The following is a 12,200-nucleotide window of genomic DNA, read 5'->3' as shown; positions in this document are numbered from 1 at the left end:
TCAGCAATGGTTGGTTCTTTTTGATAGGCTTCATGCTGACTTATACGTTTCATTATATCAGAAAAATTATATTCATCTGGAGGTTTGATTAATGGAATAGGTTTTGATTTTGTTTTAGCAAGATTAATAAACTGAGAAATTACTTCTCGTTTTTCATCAAGGTCAGAAATTTTCTCTATTAAATCTAAGATGAGATTGTCTTCTTTGTCAAAGTATGAATACTAGAAGTAGGAATAGAACATTTACATATGTCTTCATCGTTTTCGGAACTACTAGATGTATTTGACCAATAAAGGTCTTCATTGGATAAAGTAGTCTTTGAATCTGAACTAGATGGAGAATCGTAGATTTGGATAATCTCATATATTTTATTTCTTATTTGTTCATCTAAGATTACAGCAGCAATCTTCTTTTTGACTTTACATTGGCTTTTGTAATGGCCAACTTTTCCACATTTATAATAGACAGGCAATTTTTTATCCTTTCTTTGGGATGATTTATTAGAAGCAAATATTTTTGTAAATTTCATTTAGAGGTTTATCTTGCTTTTGTTTAGATTTAAATTTATGTTTATGTTTATGGAATTTATGTAAATCATGGGGTTTATTTTTATCAATGTGATAACCAAACTGTTCACAGAAATCTCCTAATTCCTTTTTATCACTTATATTTTGTTTATCGATTTGTTTCTTTAATTTCATATCTGTGCATAAGGCTAATCCTTCCACACATATTTCTGCCGATAATTCTCCTAAGGTGTATTGGGAATAGATGATTGTACCACCATGCTTACCTTTCAATCGTTCTTTCACTTTTTCAGCAAATAAATAGGGTAAGCCGGCTACGAATTTTTCTTTCCAATGATCTAAATGGCTATCTTCTCGTATAAGTAAACGAGAAAAGAAAACGTCTTTATACCATTTATAATGGGATAATGTACGACATCTAAGGTTTGATAAAAGATCAGCAGATCTTGCTGCTAAGATAATGGTATTACCTATAAAATGTAGGGCGATGGTATATATTAAAGTATTAACAGCATCACTTTCAGTGTATAGGACATCTTGGTTATGTTCATTCTTAGCTGTCCAATTTCGAGTATTTGTTAGAATTTGTTGTTTTGTTTGATCAATGAGATGGAAGTCCCATCATTCTCTAAGCCAATCAGTAAATCCAGATACGATGGCTTTTGCTATTTCCTGGTCATGATTACCAGCCATTTTACATGCTGATGCATTCATTGTCATATGTCGCATAGTATCTAATATTTGGTGATCTGAAATTCCATCAATACTCCAATTACTGATGGTCCTACCAGTATAAGTTGATGTATGGCTAACTAGATCTTCTTCTAATTGTATATCAACAGGAGGTGGTCTCTTATAATATGGTTTAGCATTTATTGGCTGCCAATTTTTGCTATAATTTATTCGATAAATATTGTCTGAAGAAATATTATGTTCTGTGAATGCCTTTTGCATATTTGACAGAGTATTTTTAATTGGAGGTTCATGGTCTTCTTCTTGAAGAGTCATATTATCATGGATGAGAATTTTAGCTTTTCCTCTGTCTTCGGAATTAGCTCCAGGGCTTGTTTCAATAATTGTTCTCTTGGGTTCTTTGAGTTCTAATTTGGATATTAACTGATCCATGAGAGTTTTATTATCGTCTCCTATAAAGAATTTGTCTTTATTTATTTCAGGAGGAGGTTTAAAGAGAATTTTCTTTGGTTCATTTTGTCGTGTGGGAGTTAATAAATTCTCGATTCTAACCGTTTGTTTTCCAAGAGTTTGAAGATAAAGGTTTGTATAATTGTTTTGTTCAATTATATGGAGAAGTAATTCAATACGAGACATATTTGCATTGTTTAATTTATAAGGAGTAGCTACAGTTTCATAAAAGACCATTTGGTTTTGAGAGGTTGATTCTTCGTCCTCATTGTCTGTTTCTGTGGGAGTTTTTGATGGTGCTTCCTTGATTTTGAGGCTTTTCTCAGGAGGATGGATTGAAGAAATCGGTTTTCCCTCTGTTGTATTAAATACAGTATATTGATATTCAAGTGTTTGAAGATGAAATTCTGGTATAGGAATAGAGTATTGGTGTAAAATATCTTTTAACCGTGTGAAGAAACAAGTACTTTTGTTTCCTTGTTTTCGGTATTTGTTATATTTTTTATGAAATAAAGATATTAATTTGGTTCAAATGTATCTAGATACCATTCTCTTATATCTGTATTTTTAATAGATAAATAGTCATTTTCGATATATTGATTATCGAATTGTTCTTGAAGTTGTAAGACTTGAAGGAAGTCAGATTCTTTAGGTTCTTGTTGAGCTTGTTTATATTGTGGAATAATAATATTATCTGGTGTTCTTCTTAATCCATCAATTTGTTGTCTCTGAGGAGTATTACTTGTGGAAGAAGGAGTCCTTAGATGTGGACTTTGGGTATATGTAGTAACAGATTGTCTTGATGGTTCAATTTTGGGAGAAAATTGAGGAACAACGATAGAATCTACTATGGTAGTAGGAATAGTAGTTTTATTATTAGTAAATTGGATTTCGATATTTCCATCTGTATGTTCTATAATTTTATCTGGAATATTTGTATAGATGTTTGGGATGGTTGGTTTTCATTATGAATAGACCATGATTCTAGTAAGATAATGTCTGACCAGGATATTGTTTTTGGTATGATGGTATTGGATTTTTCTATATTGGTTTGGAAAAATATAGTCTGTCCTCGGGTGTCTACTTGAAGTACATTAGTTCATAACGTATTCATTACTTTGTAATAAATGCGATAGACAATGGCTATATTTTGGGAACCTAACATCATGTCAAATCCTTGAGTTTTCAAGTTTAGAATTAAAACATTTAAGATATTTGGATCTGTAATTGATACAGAATAATTAGGAAAACAATTAAAATAAATTAGTCCACTACATATGCTAGATTCAATCATTCCGAGTAATGAGTCAGAAAATCTATTATGTCTAGTGTCACGTAGACATACCAGGATAGAATTATTAAGTCCTAAACGTGTTAAAGGTTTAACTGCTATTTGTATTAAACCTATATGGAGATATTTATAATTTTTTGTTTTATGGACTTGTAATATTTTATGAGATAATAATTGGAAATCCTCTTGGTTACTTGTAACAGATAGAGTCTGTTCTTCTGTTTTGATAGCATATCCCATTTTAAGATCAAAAGTACCTTTTTTATAAACATCAGATATTGGAACCTTTGGTATGTTCCAATTTTGAATTTGGGCTTCTATAGCATTTATGATAATTTCTTCTTTATTTTTAATTCTTAGAGTACTACTAGTTGAACTAATTGCTTTATCTGATAGATTCTTAATAAATTTTTCCATTATTAGGTTGCGGTTGAGTGTTATCTGGACAGTCCTCTGTAACTACTTCTTATGTCTCTTTCGACCTCAGCGGCTCTTCTGGCCTTAACGGTCTTTAGACTGGGTGTCTGAGCGTCTCTAACCTCAATGCTCGGACCAACTTTCTCTAATGGATTAATTTAATAAGTTTCATTAGATACAGTAATTAGTGACAACTATTAATTCTCTAAACAGGGTGTTGCTCTGATACCAATTTTTGCGCAAGATCTACCTTAATAAAATGTCTAGCATTTATCTTAAAAACGTAAATAGAGCAGAGTTATAAATTATTAATTGTTGTAAAATCGAAACATAATACAAGAAAACACATATGAGAATTAAAGCAGAAATCCAAGATATATCAAGAATAATCCAAGACGTATGAGTGAGATTGTGAAGTTTAAAAGTAAATACAAATTTCAACTGCATCATATATTAGGAAAGAAACAGTCTAACTTACTGTTTGTATATACATAAACTGGCAAAGTATTTCCACTCGGAAGGATAGTAAGAAGGTAGAGAGAAAATATTACAATCACACATTTACGAAAGTATAAAGAGGTTACCGACTTTGATGTACAGACGGTTGAAGAGAATAAACCTACTATCTACAGAAAATAGAAAAGCAAAGGAGAAGAAAGAAGATGAGAGAAGAAAGATGAGAAAGTAATATGAGTCATTATGCTTGCTATTGATGCTTCCTAATCCCTACGAAGCCTTCCGTTTCCAAAGGTGAGAAGGAGTATTTATAGGCAGAAGGAGAGGCTCAGTGCCTTCGTTCTGAAGGAAAAGATGTGGCTGAGGAAGGTGCCGTATCGAAGACGGTAGCTGAGGTGAGACACTTGGCTGGGAGAGATGACGTGGTGTAGAGGGTAACTTGAAGTGGGACACGTGGCTGGCGTTTGGTGAAGGTTGCGTGTCGGTGAGGGGACACGTGGACGATTGTGCGTCGGTGAGGGTGACAGGTCATCTTACTGTGGTGGCGGTGGCGTACTTGCGAAGGGAAAAGAGGTCATGTGGAAGACACGTGGGCAGGAAAAGAGATCTGATGTGACCCCAAATTAGTCACATAGGGATATTACTGTGCAAGGGTCTTGTCTCGGCTGCTTTATACTGTGCAGTGGCATCTTCTTTTGGAGCGAAGGGGACAAAGGGAATCATTTGCTGAGTGAAGTCATATCGAGGGAAAATGGAATCTTTCTTTTATAGGGATGCCGATATGGTCGTTGTCGACTTGGGCCTATCGGGTCGGGTTATGCGTTTGGATCTTGACTAAAATCTTCGAGAAGAGGGTTTCCTGATTGCACTGTTTCTTCTGATGTAGTTGGTCCTGGATTTGAAGAGGCAAAGATCTGCAAGAGATTTTCTTCGAGCTCTTCGAGCTCTTCGAGCTCTTCGAGAGTGGTATTTGGATGGGATAGTCTCATTTTTTTAAGATATGCAAAAAATGTGGGAAGGCTGACAGTATTATTTTCCTGGGTTTGAATTATGTCAACTTGAGGAGGCATACGTTTGAGTGTCAAAGAAGAGGGTTTAGTACTGTAAATATCCCACCATTTGATTTTGATGGTTTTACCAAGGCGAGGGACATATTCAAAATTATTGGTATTATTTTCAGAAAGAGTGTAATCCCATTTTAGAATCCATGGGATTTGATAGATAGCCATAAAGTATAGGTGATAATCATCTTGGGGAGTGCATGTATTTTGAATGGCAAATTTTTCTTGAAAAGCTTGAAATTCATCTGGTAATATTTGAGTATGTGATCCCCATATCAGGAACCAATGTCGGAACCAGCTAGGAAACCGTTCTAAGATAGGGAATTTAAATTGGACATACCAAGAATGAGTATTATTTGGATTTTGATATGCAAAGACCTTATGCCAGGCCTCAATATACTCAGCATATTTATAATATTTGTATTGAAATTCAAGATTGGCTAACTTTTTACCTTGCATAGGGTTGTTACCCAAATCTTCATAAGATAATAGTTTTTTAATTTGTAACTTAGAATATGCATATAGTTTAGTATTACCTTGATAGAAATGTACGATGGATACTGAACCAGTTTCCATGAGTACAGCCTCGTACCATTCACGAGTCTTGGCTCCATTGGTAAGGTTCAAGTGATTAGTGAGCTATAAGGGGGCTAATTTATTTGGGTCAATATTGATATGCTTATCGCATATGGGTATATCAGCCAGAAATGCGGTTTCAACATATACTGACTTAGAAGCAGAGGGAGTTTGTCTATTTGGGTATGCGGCTGGAGTGAATGCCGGATTAGGAGTTGGACTTTGAGGAGGAGTTTGGATAAAATGTTCAAGCACATTTGTTGATCTCATAGGTGACATGGGTGTAAGTGGTAAAGAAGCGCTGGGCATAAGAGGCCCAGGTATGGGATAAGGTACTAAGTCCATTCGTTGTTTGCCATGATTATGACTTTGAGATGTATTCATATTTGTATGAGTATTTTGAAAGAATAACTATAAACCGTAGGGAATAGTGTCTTCTTCAGGTAGTGGTGGTAATGTACGGCCCCCCCCTACAAAAATTCACAGGTAAGAAAGTTAGGCAAGGAATTAGAAGAGCCGTGAAGATGTTCAATCGAAAAATCGAAAGCAGATAAAATAGCTTGCCAGCTGGCAAAGATTTGTTTGGAAACAAGATTTTGAATATCCTTTTGCAGGATATCCTTTGCAGCTTTACAATCAGTCCGTATAAGAAAATGCTGATTGAGAATATCACTTTGAAATTTACTAACACAATATATAATGGCAAGTAATTCTTTCTTGACAGTAGAATAATTCTTTTGTGTAGGATTCTATGCTTTTGAAGTAAAACGAATTAGTTGTTCATTGGAATCACATCGTTGCTTTAGTATACCACCAATGCCTAATTCTGATGCATCACATTCAATGATTTTGAATGCAACAGAATCATGTAGTGTTAAGCATGGTAATTCTTTGGCTTTAAATTTAAGACGTTGATCAGCCAAAGTATGGATTTCAGTCCATGGTGGAGGATTTTTCTTTAACCTATCATATAAAGGTTTGGTTTCAATGGCAAGATATATATATATATATATATATATATATATATATATATATATATATATATATATATATATATATATATATATATATATATATATATATATATATATATAAGTTTCAATACAATTTGTAGGCATCTTATTAGGAGCGGTACATGGAATCGTGGAGTCTTTGTTCAGAAGGTACACTGAATTTGGCATGAATGACGAACTGGCTTACAAAAATACTGTTGAGAGCATAACGGGAATCATATCAAAGACTATCTCGACAAAAGTCAGTCCTTGGTGCTTTTGTAATACTGCCAACCATTTGCTTTCCTTTCATTTTATTCTTATTTTTGTTCTTTTGTTTCTTAAGTCTTGGTTAGTTGGGATTGGTTGGTAAGTATAATGTACTTATGTTGTGATACCTTTCTCAGGGTATGCTATCTATATATAACTCCCTCATCGCAGACGGAAAGAAGGAATTTGAGACTTCATACAGTGCTTCATATTATCCATGTATGGACATCTTGTATGAATGCTATGAAGATGTTGCTAGTTGCAGTGAAATCAGGAGCGTGGTATTGGCTGGACGACGTTTCTATGTAAGTTAGGACCCCAAAACTTCGTACGCGCATTCTGCAATTGGGACTAATTTGGGCGATTCTTGGAATTTATTTTCTTTTTGAAGATTCTTAGAATTTTAAGCCTACTTCCTGACACTTTTGGGTTGTTGTGCTCTTTATAGTCTTCTTGCAAGATGATTTTGGGATTTTAAAAAGGGTGCAGTTTGTATAAAGCCAAGGCTCTAAACAATCAAAGTAAAGCGCACCTTCAAATAGTGTCGAGAAATGCGATTTCAATACTGGAAATCTTTGTGTTAGCCTTAAAATATATTTTCATCTCTAATAATCTAATTATAAAATTTAAAGCTTAAAAAATAGTGTAGATCGAGCAGAACTATGAAAACTTGAAAATCTTGAAAATTGACGATCCAAAAATGCATTACAAGATGCAATATTACGAAAACTTGAAATCCATTTTTTTCTTATGTCCATACATCTTGAGGTCGAGATGATCAATTTGAGGATATTTGGGCATCAAAACAACCTCTTCTAGTAATACAATGAGGCGAAGTAGAATTAACATAGGCACAAAACTTAAGGGGAAAGGGGCAAAAGCTAAAGAAGTTGATGGATGATGATGATGATCTCATTTTCCTTTTATTTCATTTCATGTTGTTTCTTTAATCTCTCTAATTAGTTTTACAAATTATAAAAGTCTTGAAAACGAGATCACCATCGTCAGAGCCTTATCCCAACTATTTGGGATCTGCTACACAAATCTTGTTCTGCCATTCTGCTCTATCAAGGGTCATACCCTCAGTAAGATCATAAGTCCCCGTATCTTTTCACACTGCCTCCATCCATATCCTTTTGGGGTTTCTCTTGCTCTTTTAGGGCTTCTATGTGAACCAAATCATACCTCCTAATGGTGTTGTATTGGGTATGCACTGTGCATGGCTAGCCTTCTTATGTCTACTTTCCCTCATCTTGTCGCCTATTGGACACTCCTAAGTTCCCTCTGATATATTTTATCATTTATTGTTGAAAATGAGAGATGAAAAGAGAAGTGTTGAAAATGAGAGAAGAAAAAAGAAGTGTTGAAAAACTCAAGAAGTTCATTTGGACTTGCCCGAGTCACTCAGGCTCGGCGAGGAACTTCCATGCTCAAGTAGGGAAGGCTATTGTCTACAAACTCGCTTGAGTTACTGTAGTATCTTAGGCTAGTAGATGAAAATCCCATGAGTTTCTAATACTTCGTCAAGTTGGTTAGGACTGGTGGAGTCCTACCTGTCTTTTTTTTTTTACAGATAAAAGGGTAGAGGAAAGCCAAACCCTTTTTATACTATTGCTCTTCAACTAAGCATCCGTTACTCTGAAATTAGGGTTGGGACATTTTTGCATCCTCTAACTATTGGAAGAATCCGATTGGAGAGAATAAACAACAAATTTGACGGATAGCTCGATCTTGGTTGAAATGCGTTACTGATGCTTATTCTTTAGTTAATTATAAGTCATAGTCTTGTCTTCGAACATAAACCACTCAAAATCTTGGATTTGCGAGATTATCACAATCGAAACAGTATTTGGCCAAAAATTTCTTGAGCTTGCATCCACTAGATCTGAACTTGAATCTCAAATCTGGTTCAGGGGTTCCAATTTCAGGTATTTGGGGACCCTTCGACAAAGCTTTGAGGCTTCATTGGCACCGAATGCAAAGATTGAAGGTTTGGCCTCAAAGTTTGGTTTAGTGAAATTGGTTTGATTTCATTTAGTTAAAGTTTCATATTCTATTTTTTTTTGGATCTTACAATGTTTCTTACTTTTTGGGGGTATCTCATGGGCATCTTGCCCAACTCAGACTGGACCCGGGGAGTCCACTCTGGACTCACCTAGTCGACTCTTTTGTGCCCTTGCTGAGTCACTAGGAGTAAATTTAGAAAATGGGCAAACTTTTATTTTTTGGGAAGATCCAAGAAACTTCTTTTATATAATACAAGTACTCTTTCTTGATAAAATATAAGCAACATACTGTTACTTATGCAGTGAACATACTCGTACCTAGATATATTCTATCAAGCATTTGCTTATTTTGAACAGTCGCTTTTTCTTTGATGCAAGATTTCCATGCTATACCCTTATATGTTTCAAGAATGAACTAGTTGGCTTCTAGCTTATCTAAGTTGGATTATATAAAGTCTTTGATGTTATGTAGGAACCAAAATATGAGGGTTACAATATGATGAACTACACTGTTTTCTTCTCTTTAAAAAGAAGTGGAGGTTAACTGGCAACACATTCAGGCAACCAAAAAAAACTTGTGTATCTGAGATCTGCAATGGGGTTGGCATCTCAAGTGACTTGAATTTGTTGGGCTTTCTTATCAGGAAAAGGATGGACTACCAGCCTTCCCCATGGGTAAAATTGATCAAACTAGAATGTGGAAAGTCGGGGAACGAGTGCGATCAGCCCGGGCTGCAGGTGACTTGGGTCCCCTCTACCCCTTCACTGCAGGGGTTTATGTGGCATTAATGATGGCACAGGTGAGAACTCTTTGGGATGCCTCTTCACAAATTTAGGCAAATGCCAATGTATTATGATTTGGTCGAAAGCTATAATTGAGGCCACTGGCTGTTCTATTCCTCAGATTGAAATTCTGAGAAAGAAGGGGCACTCATACTAGATCATCAACGAGAGTGTTATTGAGGCGGTGGATTCTTTGGACCCTTTCATGCATGCACGCGGGGTCTCATTCATGGTTGATAACTGTTCAACAACAGCACGTTTGGGAGCTAGGAAGTGGGCTCCTTGCTTTGACTATATCCTCAATCAGCAGGTCTCTCTTTCTCTCTCTCTCTCTCTCTCTCAAACACACCCACACACATTCTTGCCACCCATTGTCTATCCTCACACTCCTACCACCCACTTTTCTCTTTTGCATAATTTCCAATTACCCATGCTTTCTCGCATTCCACGCATCACCCAAAAAACCAATCATCTCTCATCTATAATGTAATTTGCAGACTTTTGTGGCAGTGGACAAGGAAACTCCCATCAATCAAGATCTCATCAGCAATTACTTGTCTGTGCACAGTGGAGGCCCACTGTCGACATATCTGTGACAGCAGATGCAGATTTCGTGCACCCTGAACTGCGCCAGTCAGGTAACTAAGACTTGGGTGTCACCAGTCAGGTAACTGTGATGACGGAAGTGTGGAGAGGTACAGAACATTTTGTGATGAAAAAGCCTCTCCAACATTATAGAGTTTACTACGATCTGGTAATGTATGTGATGATTGGGTAGGTAGAAGAATTGATCCTAATGGGACAGATATCTGTGTTGTTCCTTGTGCTATTTGTATTGACCGGAATTACTAGTTCATTCGAAGCAAAACATATGTATGAGTTTGAATGTCGATAACAGGGAAATGGAGATGCGAAAAACCTTTCAAAGACTAACAAGACCTTGTAATAAGTGCGGTAATGAGTTAGTTTTAAGAAAACCAGGATCGTGAATAAATTATTGTATTATTCACGATAAGTACTAGTATTTTATTTTATTTTTCTGAATTAGGAGAACATGAAATCTTTCATAAAAATGTTTTTTTTTTGTTGAAATCAATCTTTGAATAAAAATGTTGTATTGAATTTCTCTAGATGCCTTGTAGGAGTTTGCTATGGAATTGTGATCTGTATGCAAAATATTTTAAATTGTATGTCGTCTCTTTGGACTTGGTGGGTTATGATGTCGTCTCTTTGGACTTGGTGGGTTATGACTGGTATTTGTTATGTTTTCATTTTGGATTATATAGTATGAGATGAATTATTTTTGGTACAAGTAGTTGACAAATATTTTTTTTTAAGTCATTGGATGTGTAATCTAATAAATTGAAGAGTGCCATAAAGTTTATTTTGGATTTTGTACCCAGTCAAGTGTGCATTCCCCTATTTTATTTCGCATCCAACAGTCAAGAATGGTTGTCCCTATACAAAAAATAAGTGCTCCTATTGTATGTATTTCCTTTAAAAATTTAATTGGAAGAGTGCCTCTTTTACTTGGGCAATAAGAAATTTAATTGGAAGAGTGCCTCTTTAACTTGGGCAATAAGGACAGCTGCGCTGCCAAGAAGGCTGCTTTGAATTTTATAGTAAGCATTGCATGTATTATGCAGGATGAACTGCTGATTCATACCAAAAGCTAGAGTGCGCTCATCAATGATCCTTGATTCAGAAACGATTTCCGATTCAGATCTGTCACTTTTAGATACCGCTATTAATGGAAGCTGTCAGGAGATACACAAAGTTTAACATATATATTGTACCATGTAAAGGGGTGTCCTGTGTTTAGCCGTCACGGGCTCATGGGTTTCAACATCATTCCATTTATCATGGTCATGGGAACTTCTTTCCACCACCGAACTTAATGATCGGACGGTGATGGACTTCTTATTCCCTGTTCATAAGGATTATCCTCTGTAATCATGAGGAATGTTGCATTTCCCTGCATTAATTAAACGAGATTACCAATTGTAAATACGATGTGGCCTATACTTGCAGGCCATTTTCCGTTATTTATGGACGTATTTTTTATAAGGGTGCGGTTTGTATGGAGCCTAGGCTCTAAACAATCAAATTAGAGCCTGCCTTCAAATACTATTGAGAAATGTGGTTTCAATAGAGGAAATTTTGGTGATAGCCTTAAAATATATTTTAATCTTTATTTATAAAAGTTTAATACTTCTAAAGTAGTGTAGATCGACAGATCTAAAAAAACTTGAAAATCTTGAAAATTGACGGTCCAAAAATGCGTTATAAAATACATTATTTCCAGAACTTGATATCCGTTTTTTTCTCATGTCCATACATCTTGATGTTGAGATGATCAATTTGAGGATATTTGGATATCAAAACAACCTCTTCTAATGAAATTTTTGAGGTAGACTCAAATTTGATTATTTAGAGCCTCGGCTCTATATAAACTTTTTCCTTTCTATAATGCGTAAGCTTTATTAAAAAAAAATTAAAGTCTCATCTAGAAACCTCCTCCGGTAAGTACTTTGAACATGGGAAATCTCAATGATGGCTCTAAAATCAATTTTCACAGTTGATTATGAAATTTGTAACTCAAAAAATGGTACAAAATATGTGGATCCATGAATACTTATTTGTATGGCGAAATGGACGGTGGAGATAATGTATTATGA

The 12,200-nt window shown here is 35.4% G+C and overlaps 1 pseudogene across 1 annotated transcript; it reads left to right on the top strand.

The window, feature by feature from the left end:
• Positions 1-6,589: 6,589 nt before the first annotated feature.
• On the top strand, positions 6,590-10,652 carry LOC105421270 (ketol-acid reductoisomerase, chloroplastic-like; annotated as a pseudogene). The gene is made up of 5 exons (XR_016055560.1): positions 6,590-6,725; positions 6,871-7,038; positions 9,384-9,539; positions 9,644-9,832; positions 10,020-10,652. The product of XR_016055560.1 is annotated as a ketol-acid reductoisomerase, chloroplastic-like (transcript).
• The last annotated feature ends 1,548 nt before the right edge of the window (positions 10,653-12,200 follow it).

Source organism: Amborella trichopoda, chromosome 1 (assembly GCF_054954075.1).
Source record: "Amborella trichopoda isolate Santa Cruz 75 chromosome 1, AtrichopodaSantaCruz75HAP2 v2.0, whole genome shotgun sequence".
Taxonomy (NCBI): Eukaryota; Viridiplantae; Streptophyta; class Magnoliopsida; order Amborellales; family Amborellaceae; genus Amborella; species Amborella trichopoda.
The sequence above is the reverse complement of the archived record's forward strand: the minus strand, read 5'-3'. Positions and strand labels throughout refer to the sequence as shown.